Below are 12,852 nucleotides of genomic sequence, written 5' to 3'. Positions count from 1 at the left end.
TACTATTTTAATTTTCACGACGTGAAAGTGTCATAAGTGCAAATTGAAATGTTAAATCGAATTGGAAAGAGTGTCAACTCAGCAGAACGAACGGATTTCAACAAGAGCTTTACACTTTTTTAGAAAATTCATTGATGTTGTTTTAATAGTAAAGGACTCCTTTTTAAAAATTGGTCGACGTAGCTCCTCTCGTAGTTTCAGCTTGGACTATATAAAATCCCAAGCTGGATCTTCGGGAATCCATAATTTGTTTAAATACTGTAAAAGAGGGGGAATCCAAAGACTGAAAAGAAAGGAAAGGGAGGGATTCGAACCCTCGGTAGACGGGAGTCTACATAGCATTTCCAATGCTACACCTTAAACCACTCGGTCACCTTTCCCGTCATGCAGAAACATGCACATAGTGTAGCGATTCAAATAGCAGTGTGACAACAGAATCCAATACTTCTTGTTTGAGGAGGCAAAACAGGGGCACGAAATTTCATCACAGGTAGGCATTTCCCAATTGTTATTGCTATTGAGAAGTGGAACCAAAATAAGCCATTGAAACACGGGAAATATCTCGGTTCCAAAAAGAAAAGTTTTGACGCCAAAGACTTTTTCAAAAAGGTAATTCTTAAAAAAACTTTGGATATTTTCTTCCCGTAGGTAAAGACCTACGAATCTAGTACGAAATTCATGGCTTCGTACCTTCGATGATAAATTTCCGTTTTATGCAACGTCCAGAATACTGTTTTTCTATTGTACCCAGAATAATTCAGAAGGGTCTCTTCATCTTGAAAGTGTAGCAAATGATGTGATAGAAAGAGAAAAATCTAGAAATATACAGATTTATTATTTAGATTTTTTATCCATAACAAGATTTCTTCTTGCAAAATGCCCGCTGGTTTAATGATCCAGTAATAAGCGTAACAAAGAACAATATCTATGAAAGAATTAAATTAATTATGCCTAGATCTCAAAGAAACGATAATTCTATTGATAAAACTTTCACAATTCTAGCAGACATCTTATTGCAAATTTTACCAACGAGTAAAAGAGAAAGAGAAGCTTCTATTTATTATAGGGATGGTGCGATTCGAAATAGAACTTAATCATCTTCCTTTTGTACCAAATTGATAAGATTACAATCTTAATAGATCCGCTTCTGGTGAAGGTGTGTTGGTTGATAAACAAGTCCTTCCGTCGTGTATCCACGATTGGTGCAACCCCCACTGCTCCCGCTCCAATCTATGGTAGATCGTAGTATTAAGCAAAGGTTAGACCCATGAAAGTATCCGCGATGCGCAAATCTGTAGGTAAGCATAAAGGATAAACATCACGTGCAGGAACTGACAACACAAAGTCTCCGTTACTATTTGAAATACATATCAAACTTTTGTGAAATGGATCCATCATAATTAGGGCAGCAAAAACCCATCCCGTTTGTATCTCGGATACCCCTGAAATCATCGGAGACTGTCGGGGTAGCTAATCCCCGCAACACACGAAGCGTCGAAAACGAAGAAATTGTCATAAAGTTTCTTAAAGGCATTATGGTACCTATTGCACGGGTATGATCTTATTGACAAGAAGGATGGCTAGAGATCGGTATTCTTGGAGACACTAGCCCCTGCTTCTGAAATAGACTGAAGGTAGACTTGGTTCCAAACACTGTTCCCTGGTTGTATATCAAAAGCAGGAGGAGCCGTATGAGATGAAAATCCCAAGTACGGTTTCGTAACGGAGCTCATTACATTACGTAGGCGACCGTAACGGATGTCAGCCCAATCTGAAGGAGAATATGCTGAAGCATTATAAAGCTATTACAGAGCGATGCGTTTAGAGACTGATCCTTATGATCGAAGTTACATACTTTATAATGCTGCTTGCCAGTTCATTTTTATCTGTGATGAAGTGGTCAAAAAACTAGTAAAGAAAATAAATAGATAAATAAGGCATAAATCCAGCTGGAATGCCAAGGATTGTTAGGTTTGCTTTTTTAGATGTGAAAAAATGGGTTTTTGATTGAATTTTATAAAGAAAAGGTTTGCTTCTTTTTCTTTTACCGGAGGTATGGCTGAGTGGCTTAAGGCATTGGTTTGCTAAATCAACATACAATAAGATTGTATCATGGGTTCAAATCCCGTTTCCTCCAAACAAATGCAAAACACAAGCAGTGCGACAGTAACATGACAAAAGAAACCCATACACTGCAGAAAATGCATCGTAGCCTGCCAAGGGAAATTTAGCTGGTAAGGGAGCGCTAGTTTTTGTCCATGTTGCTCATTGACTTTAAAAAGCTACGCTAACTCAAAGAAATGCTACTTTCAGAATAGAAATAATTTTCAGAGAAGCTACAGATCTTTCAAAGAATATTTGCTGAAAAAATAAAAGCTTTAGATGTTTGGTCGCGTATTTTTTTGTCAGTATGTGGGCCGCATGATTATTTCTTAATTTCCGGTTGCCATCAGATGTAGTAAGGAGTTTATGAAATTGATGATTACTTAGCAAAGGATCCAGTAGATTGATCAAAATTGCCTCAGATAAATAAACCGGTAAAAAGAAAGCAACTTTAAGCAATAAGGCAAACTAACTAAAAAGAATCACCTTTACATACATGCAGATGTCAAACCTTTTCAAAATGCGCACACCTAGGCCATTTGACAAATGTAAATCTTCGGCCAAGATACGGAATCATTAGAGACATCCCAGATTAGGCTTTCTGCAGCACCGAAACGCCTAAGATCTTGTAAAAATACATTAGATGAATCGTATCATTTATTCCTTAAAAACAAAATTCTCCACCAGTACGTTAGCCAGAAACAAGGTAAACATAACAAGAAAAGCCATTGGCTTGAATAGCTCAATTGACGGTGCAGAGTTTGACAGTATAAAAGAAGTTGGTTCCGCCACGAAAAATTGTCAATTCACCTCAAACGATTGCCACAGATCCTTCATCAACTGCCTGTGAAGTGCTATCTGTTGGCCTATTAAACTTTTTTGTTGCCCGGCACGGTCATTTTAGTTTCGATTTTATTGTAAAAGCTAAGTCATTATATTAGCGTTGACAGCAAGCACTTTTGAGAATCTCGAAAACCGCCAATATCATAATTTTGTAAAATGATGCGCTATTGCAATGATTAAAAATACGTAAGAAATTCATGGCTTAGCCAGTCAATGTCTTCTTAAAGATTCTGTGAAGACCACGATTTGTCAACATTATGATGTTTCATTTATAGAGCCAAAGCATACCATTTATCGTAATTTGTTGTCGCCGTTTCATAGCCTAATTTTGGCTCAGAGGGTCAGAGCGGAAAGTGGTCGAGTGACAGAAGCTTTTGATTTTATCCAATTTGCTAGATTCTAAGAGATAAATTTAGACCATACCTTTTTTGACGCCGAAGCAAGCTCTGTGTGAAAAAGAAAAAAACGAGATCCAATAAAAACAATAGCGCTTGACCTTTCATGCAATTAATAAATTCCACAGCAATAGTTCCGCGGATTCAAAAAGTTATCACTGAAATGACAGGCCCAATCGCAGATTCCACAACTGCCACCGTTGACACTAATAAAACAAATAATTAACCCATCATATCATCTAAATAAACGGAAAATACTAGGAAGTTTAGATCGACAGCCAGTAACATTAACTCGATTGACATTAACATAATGATGATATTTCTTCCATTTAAAAAAATTCCCCGGATACCTAAAGGGAAAAAAATCATAGAAAGTGTTAAATATTTGACCAGATCCATAGATCAAACTATCTCTTCATCCAAAAAGCAAAAATACAACGGCATAGCAAAGACTTACTTAGGCTCTGCGGTCTGTTTCTGATGTTTATAACCGTTCGTTCATTAAAGAGAGGTTGCTTTTAAGCATCCTAACGGCCCTGCTTTTGATTCAGCTTCTGCCTCAACATCTTTTGATTTAGCAAAAGGAGGATTATGTTGAACCTGTTCATCAATAGTGCAATCAAAAGGGTGTTGAACCTTCTGTTCATCTCCTTTTGAATCAAAAGTCTCAATTTCAGGCGCACCTTCTGTTCTAGCGCTTTAAACATTGCCAAGGAGATCCTTCCACCCACACCAATGGGCGTCGAAACGGATTTTGGAACCTATTTACATTTTCTATGAAAGGAACGGTCAACGAGCCCGCCGGTACGGACGCCATTAAGAGGACCCCCAATAATTTATTGGGAACTGTACGAAGTATTTGAAAGACAGGGAAAAAGTACCATTCGGGTAATATTTCCAATGGAGTCGCAAAAGGATTTGCTGGTTCACCAATCATTGATGGTTCCGGAACCGCAAGACCCACAGTACATGCAAACGTCCCTAAAATGACTACTGGAAAAATATATAATGGGTCGAGTCCATTTATTAGCTTTTTCTAGTGCAGAAAACTTGTAATTCCTTACTATCTGGCATAATTGTCTTGTTTCATCCTGAATATGAAGTTAGTTGCAACAGGTTGCTGGAGGCAGCAAAAATAGTACAGGTTGCCAGGCTAAAGGATTGGTTCATTTTTTTTTTCAAGCCAATAAACTTATTTTTAGTGAAACTATTCATAATTCTGCGACTGGAGAGCAACCAACAAAGAAAGATGGAGATCCGGCATTATGGCGCGTGATCCTCCTAACCCTAGATAAAAGGTGGAAAGCGAGGATAAAGTGCTTTAGTTAAGTGTCATTGCTTATGACGTTATTGCTGTAGCCTCAAGGAGGTTTGGCCATTGCTTCAACCTTCCCGAATTCCTGCAGATTCGGGTCGTTTTCCGCCACCGGAACGTCTTGAAATAATTCCCATATGGTGCGGGAGACTCAATTGATCTAGACTCAGAAGCTGGGATTTGACCCTTTCCATCGATCGGTTGGGCCAAAGCATTTACTGGCTTAAAGGCCTAAGAAAGAATTACTAACTGGTATTTGCGCAATTTTTCCCGTTGCTTTTACGGAACCCCCTTCCTGTATGGTCGAACCATCGCCCATCAGTACTTAGCCAACATTATCAGATTCTAAATTCAAAGCGATGCCTACTGTACCATCTTCAGATTCTACCAATTCTCCAGCCATTACTTTGTTCGAACCATGAATGCGGGCTATTCCATCTCCCACTTAAGGTACAGTGCCAGTATTAACAATTTCCATTTCTGGGGATCGGATGGGTCAAAAACAGCTAATTCGTATAAAGCCATTGAACCCGCAATACTGGCCGGAAACGGCGAGCAGACAGTCTTTGATTCATAGCAGTGCAGCTCTTGACGTACGGGGCTTTCCCTTACTTTGTTTCCGGAGTACAGTAGCTAAAGAGTGCAGTATTTGACTATTTATTAGGCATTTCCTTCGACCGGAAAAGTGGCCATTGGTTCACGATACGAATACTGTTCTAGGGATGTCGCTAATAGTTTCTGCTAGACAGAAGTACTGTTTTGAACGGGCTGGCTCAGCAGCAACTCCTGGTACTGTAGCCGTGGGAACGACGGTTCGGTACTCGTTGCTGTGACTGAGCCTAGGGGTTGTCTTTCATAACAATAGCAAGTTCGTAACTGATAGGTGCAAATAGGGTTGTGTTTATACAAGTTCGACAAAAAAGGAAAAGCAATGAATCCTTTGGTTTCCGGTAGATGGAAGATCTGCATGAGCGATACAAGAATTCTTGTATAATAACAATCGATTAATAAGAACCTATTCGGCCAATCCAAACGGGTTGCGCCATAGCAATCTTTGTTGTAAAAAAAAAATTCGCTCTAAACCCATCTGGCCATATTTCTTTTTTTTAATAAAAAGGTCATTTGACATCAATTTTGTAAGATAAGGTGAATATTTTGGTCAAAACTGGCTTTGAATAAAGGTTACGAGAACTGGCTTTAAATAAGGATACAAGAACTGGCTTTGAATAAAGGTTACGAGAACTGGCTTTGAATAAGGATATATTCAATTAATATTATCTAATTGAATATTTTCAGTTTGAGTAGATACTGTATTTGTTTCTATAGACTCAAATAAAAATGGTCTTTCTTGATTACATTATTAACCATTTCTGGAACATCTATATTTTCAATAGATTTACCTCTTGATACACGATCAGATATCCTTAATAAATTTTAAGAAATTATTATCAATTCTTTCTTCTATTTGATATAAATTATTTGTTGTATTTCTTAAATTATTCAAAGAATATCCATAAACATCAGAAACAGACCGCAGAGCTTAAGTAAGTCTTTGCTATACCTAAGTATTTTAAAGAAAAATTGAAAATATGGATCCATTGCTTAGAAATTTGAGAGAATATCAGACATTGAAGAACTCTTTCGACGCTCATCTTAATCATATTATATACCTTACTGAAAACGATAACAGCACGGGAAGGGAAGCTTTGGCGAGACCCTTAAATGAATTACATCAGGTAATATTACCTAATCTAAGAGATTATTTATCCAAGGGTTCCCCTTATGGTGAACCTTTTACTGGATTTGTAAGGAAAGCCAATTTATGCATTCGTAAATACCATGAAATGGGGGATAATTATTATCCGCAGACAGTCAAACAGCTACTGCCTTTATTAAGAGATACCCAACAAACGTCTGATGCTTGCATACAGCAGCTAATCTATATATGGCCTAGCATTTGTAGTACGTTAGAGCCGTCTGTGGTGGATTTTTATCCTTTTCTGTTTAAGTATTTAACGATGGATGAGTTTGCACCTATTGCAATTTGTTTTATCTTCAGTTTGCTACTTTCTTTTATCCTAATCATGGTTTCTTTTACATTTACAGGTAAAAAAACGGCAGATCCAGAAAAATTGTCAGCTTACGAGCGTGGGTTCGATCTCTTTAGTGATGCTAGAAGTCGATTTGATATATGATTTTATTTGGTCCTTTTTCTATTTATTATTTTCGATTTAGAAGTAACTTTTTTATTTCCTTGGGCAGTTTTTTTAGAAAAGATAGGTTAGTATGGATTTTGGTCTATGATGCTATTTGTTTGGATTTTGACTATTGGTTTTCTCATCGAATGGAGGAAAGGCGCCCTTGATTGGGAATAAATGGTTTGCGACGAACTCGCTTAAACTCCTTTCGAAAAATGCTATTTAAGCATTCAAATCTTATCTAGTGCTTGGGTCTGTCCCAACACCCATTAAATGCAAGAAAGCTATTTAAGAATAAAGAAAAGGTTCAAATACTTTATTAGGAGAGGCAGGATTTGAACCTGCGAAGAAGGGTTTCCAACAGATTTACAGTCTGTCGCTTTTAACCACTCAGCCACTCTCCCGGGTTGCTTGGATTTAGACCAAAGCACACTTCTCTAGCTTTCATAGCCTAGTCCGAGATTGATTTTCCGCTTGTTCTACTTAAATGCATAAACAATATGCCATTCCATGGGTAACTAGAAAGATCGGGGAAAGATATAGAAAAAAAAAGCTGATCGACAAGAAACTAATAGCTAGTAGCAACGATTTCTCATAATCTATTAGTCTATATAAAATCCATTTTCTAGGCGTATCAAAATACATAATTTTCACCAGTCATATATAATAAAATAGAATCATAATGGCCGCTATAAAGCATTTAAAAACCGTAAAAGTACCTTTGCTATTTCGGGAGCAAAACGAAGATATATCTGAAGACATTTCTGTCTCTCATACTCTGGTAAATTAGCGAGTTGTCTACATAAAGTAAACATATCGTTGTATTCTACTTCTCTATAATGATAAAAGTCATTAAAAGTAGGAATATCTAAAAACCCAAGATTACGAAGAGTTTCCATAAACGAACAGGTTATATCTTGCATATTTGCTGAAAATACTTTATATGGTTCATAGTTTACCCGCATTAAATCACACATTCCTAAGTTCCAAGCAAGCGTTTCGGGGTTAAGTATGAAAAAGCACATTCTTTTCCCCTCCTCAGTATTCGGAATTTCCTTCAAATTATTTAGAGAACCCCAATAAGATTCTAAAACCTCGATGGACTCTTTTTTCTGAATAGGCCACGGCGTATTATGCAATTGTGTTATAATGGGATGCTTAATAAGTTCCCCTTGGCATACAGCTACCTCATTGAAACTATAGAACAGAATAATCAGAAAAAGTATAATAAAGGCCCATCTAATGCTGAAACTTATTATTTGTCTTTTTCTAGTCATGGTCAATCTTTTTCTAGTCATGGTCAACCTTTCTGTCTTCTTTTGTGCATTTCTCTTGCGTTTCTAATATTCATAGCTATTGTTTTCTTTCTGGTCATGGTCAACCTTTCTGTCTTCTTTTGTGCATTTCTCTTGCGTTTCTAGTATTCATAGCCGTGGACAATTTATCACAACCTTCGCGGAAGGTTATTGTTTTATGCTTTAATTACTTAGGATTACCATTTTCTAATGCTAAGTATTGCAATGTAAGTTTAGGGTCATGTATTTCCGATATTAGATTTAGTGTTTTCGCCTGTTATCGTTATTTTACGCAATTTCCTAGTCTTTCTGTTTGTAGCCGTTACTTTGTAATGGCAATTTCCTAATTTTTGTATTTTCCGCCCCCGGTAGGGATATGTAAGGATACATGTGTATCCGAGCATATGAGGTGATTGCTGCAGATATCTGCACAGCAGATGAGCTATTATTGCGCAACGAATCCATCCAGTGTATCATCTTATCAGCCGAAACATCATCCTTGTTCAGATGATCCTGCAACCTCTGCAGTGCGCCTGTGTAACTTACCACGTAGTGGGTTTCGTTCAACGGTTCCACCATACTGAATTGGTAAATCGACATTAGCTTGTATAATTTTTCCTGATCACAAATCTCTGTTATGTTGCATTCGGGTTTAATGCCAAACCTCCCGTACAGGGAGTTCATTATCAATTTATGAAGGGCAGACATTACCTGGTCTCCCTTCTTTTTAGCTTCCTTCCTTTCCCCATAAATTTCCATCACGAATTCGGAAAACGGGCTTTCTATCTTCTCGAATAAATAACCATACTTAAGTTCAACTTTATACCCTATTTCTACCGCTAATTTGAGCTCTTCTGTGAAGTAGACGCCCGTGAAGGTCCCGGTGGGGAAAATTAGGGTTCCATTCTTGGGGTCCTTGTAGGGTAGTAAAGGTACCTTGATGGTATCGGGACACGTTACTTTTGCCTCTACGAAGCCGAATAGGGGTTCTAGGTTGGAACCTTGTAGTTTCCCTTCCCATACAGGTTTTCCGCCGGGCATTGGCTTTGTCATCGCGTAAGGATATAAAGAGTTAATGTCATAATAGAAAAGGCCCTTACCATGTGGTATATAAACGTCGGTATGACCACCACATGACCCGGCGAATGAACGCCGATTGGTTGGGGTCGGGACGATATATAGGACATGCATTGGGATAATAGTGGGTGCGATAAATTTTCATCGACATCGATGACACGGTCAGACAATTAGTTATGTCTATATGAAACCGGTCCCAATATTTCTCTTGTGCTTTCCTAAGCACTCCACCCAGAATCAAGATATCTTGCTCGAGATACTTGATCAATTTATCCTTATTCTCCGAAAGGTTTAATGAATTTAGTTCATCGTGAGGGATTGAACCCTTACAGCCTAACTCCGGGCACATAGCTTCGGCTAGGGATTTCAAACTGCCGGGCAATAGTTTTAGGGAATCCCGGATGTCAAGTACCAGGATTTTTGGTCTCCTCTTATCATATATCATAACTTGATAAATATTATGTTCTCTAATGACAGGTTTCACTATCCATTTACTTGAATACTCGATTAGTAATCTCAAGAGCAAGATACCGTCAAATCGGGATAGATTGTGGAAGTATACCCTTTTGGTACCGTAACGATTCGAATAGCTGATTAGACCGCTAAGGAAGTCGTTGAACATCAATCGACTTCTTTCCTTGAAATCCCCTTTATAGTAGAAGTTTTCAGTGCAATACGTAATTGGTTTCTTAATATTCAATATAGAATTACCTCTTTCACCGGCATAAACGTAGCCCATGGCATAAGGGACATGTATGTCGTCTACTAAGATAGTCTCGATGTCTCCAACTATGAATGCCTTAGTTTTCTTATCAGGCTTGCTTATAGATATGTATTGTCCAGGTCTTTTTGAGGTTTTTCTCGTGTCGTCCTTGGCTTCTTTCATGCTTACCACCTTTTCTTGTTTCCGAAGGGCCTCCTCCATGTTGCTTAATCTAACGAAGTCCTTACCAAACTCTTTCTGTACCGCAGGCTGTTCTTTGACAATTTCCCAGACACTATTTTTCATTGTCTCTTGAGGTAGGATCTCAAGCGTTGATTTAGAGCTTTTAGGGCCATAGAGCGCAATATCCAACCCGAATATGGTGGTATTTTCGTATTTCTCTGCCATAAAGGCTATTCTCTGTTTCAATTCGCTATACCAATGATCTCCCCCTTTAATTGAGAGTCCAATTGTTACTTGCATTAGTCTAGAATGTCTCCCTTTATTATAGAAGTCTTCAATATCTTTTTCGCTTAAAGGATCATTATCAGTATCACCGGTGTCAATTATGTAATTGATCGTAAACTTGAAGTTATCGGGACTTGTACTAAGCCGGATCCATTGAATTAAATAGATCGCGGTTAGTAGAAGTAGCTGAAACCACACGCCTCGAATACCCTTTCTAAACAATACAAAACCAAAATTTCACCTACCTTTCGAACTAGACCTCTCATAAAGTTTAGATTATGTAAAGTAATACCATAATTCTTTGAAGTTTTTCATGTTAAACTATAATTTTTTATTCCTTTTTTTTGATCAAAACAAGTACTTCTAAACAAATCCTGCTGTTTTTGGAGGTAAAGTCGTTGAGTCTTCAGTTCAAGTGTGAAGTTTTTATTACCATAAACATTCTCTATAACCTTACCGCATAAGGATTCCACGTATTGGTTGTAAAATATAACAAATGAATCGGCACGTTCTTTGAATTTATTAGCCTTTTTCAATCCTAGAGATTTAGTAATAGCTTCAAACCACTTCTGCATGAAGAAGTTCAAGTGCTCAACCGGAATTGGATCATTCTTCCAATGATAACCTGGAGATCTCCTATCCCGAGGTAGGGTCTCAGGATTCACAACAACGAAGCTCTCGATATTATTATCCATCATATAGACAACTATATCATCATTTACATCCGATGTATAATACATATAGTATGGACACAGGGGTTTTATAAGGTTTTTGAATACAAAATCATTTATTAAACCTATTGGATTATCTAGCGATTTAAACAGCACATCTTTATAGATATCTGCCATTTTATCGGACATTTCATAGTCTGACACAAAACAATCATGTACCGTATAGATTGGTTTATGTCCGTATTTATCAATATAATTTCGAACTGTATTAATGGCTACTAATGAATCCTTCTGGTGAATGTAGCACACTTCGATTTAAGCACATTCCTTTCCGTAGTGGGCACGCTCATTGTGATCTTATGCCTAGTAGGTTTATCTTTACCCTTCTTGTGGGAATATACCCAAACCGACTGTTTCTCGAATTTGCGATAATCCTGAAACGAGTAGAATAAGGGAGTTGATAGTTTCACGGCTCTACCCAAGGATGAACACAAGATTCCCACCGAACCAAATAGTTTCAACAAGTTGTCCACTCCGGAGTAGCGATCACACCAGAACTTATAAGCCTCTGTAGCCAGGTTCATACTGCTTTTATACGATATATATTGGTTCATGACATCATAAATGTCGTCGGCTATAGCTTTTACGGTTTTTCCATATGTCAAAGGCATAAACATGCGTTTTATTAATTTTCTGGTAAAGCAAGCTTCCAACTTGGGTGAAAGGTGATTACCATCTCTCAAGTGCTTGAGGTAAGCTTCTTTTAATATCGTATATAGATCATTACGCTTGTTGCTCATAATCAAATTAGTGTCTGATGCTATTGAGATATCCTGTAGCAGGTACGCCATAATCTGATAAGCTGAAGAGCTAGCATCCATAAAAACTGGTTCAGACTCAAAACATCCACCTTTCAACGCAAAGCCTTACGCATAAATTGAAATGGTTCCTTGGCTTTCTTCATTGATTCTATTATATACTCATCTATATCCTCACCCGCTTCTGAATACCATTTATCGAACCATTTGATCGATACCTCTTCGTTATTAAAAGATGAGTCATATCGTTTCGACGTTGCTACTTTTATAGTAGCTGGAATTTCACTTAATGATAACTTCTTATAGTTATACCTCTTTTTAAAGATTAATAGACTTCTATAAAGATCGCACTCATGCAAGTTGAATATTCCAGTACGATATACCCTACCTCTAAAATCTTGAAATGCTGGAAAGTACACGTCGTAGCCGCTGTAAGCCTCAGCCATAGCTATAACGGTTTCCTCATTACGCGCCCTTTGTGACTCAACCATAAATTCATGCAGTATTGTCTTATAATTAAAGTTAGTTGGGATACTGAACGATGAGTTCATGTACTCGGACACAAATTCATCAGGATTTATATCTATATAATCAACATCTGATAGCAATCTAGCATTAATTAGTTTCTTCTTATGCTTTTTCAGGAAATCCAAGACACTTAAATCAATCCTAAACCCTACCGACTGAAGATGTGAAATAACGGGCAAGTAATCTAGTTCTGATCGGACTGTCATTCGGAGCTTAAACAGTTCTGGGTTCTTACTGCTCAGCAAACGATAACGATAATACACATCGACGGAATCAGTCAAATATCCTCCGCTTAACGCTGTAACCAATGTCTTACCTTTTTTATTCTCTATTTTTGTTTCTATATGTCATGGTACAGGTGGAACAATCATTGGTAAATTCAATTTCACTGGTATCAAATTAAGGTCGTATATGCACTTCACATATAATGATTTTTTT

General features: G+C 37.6%; 2 non-coding genes across 2 annotated transcripts; both read right to left on the bottom strand.

The window, feature by feature from the left end:
- Positions 1 to 293: 293 nt before the first annotated feature.
- TRNAS-GGA (transfer RNA serine (anticodon GGA)) lies at positions 294 to 380 on the bottom strand. The gene has a single exon. It is a non-coding gene; the product is annotated as a tRNA-Ser (tRNA).
- A 6,794-nt stretch (positions 381 to 7,174) lies between these two features.
- Positions 7,175 to 7,258, bottom strand: TRNAY-GUA (transfer RNA tyrosine (anticodon GUA)). The gene has a single exon. It is a non-coding gene; the product is annotated as a tRNA-Tyr (tRNA).
- Between the last annotated feature and the right edge of the window lie 5,594 nt (positions 7,259 to 12,852).

Source organism: Lygodium microphyllum, unplaced genomic scaffold, assembly GCF_053477565.2.
Source record: "Lygodium microphyllum isolate KBCC unplaced genomic scaffold, Lygodium_microphyllum_v1.1.10 scaffold_191, whole genome shotgun sequence".
NCBI classification, from domain to species: domain Eukaryota; kingdom Viridiplantae; phylum Streptophyta; class Polypodiopsida; order Schizaeales; family Lygodiaceae; genus Lygodium; species Lygodium microphyllum.
This window is presented reverse-complemented; position numbering and strand designations above follow the sequence as displayed.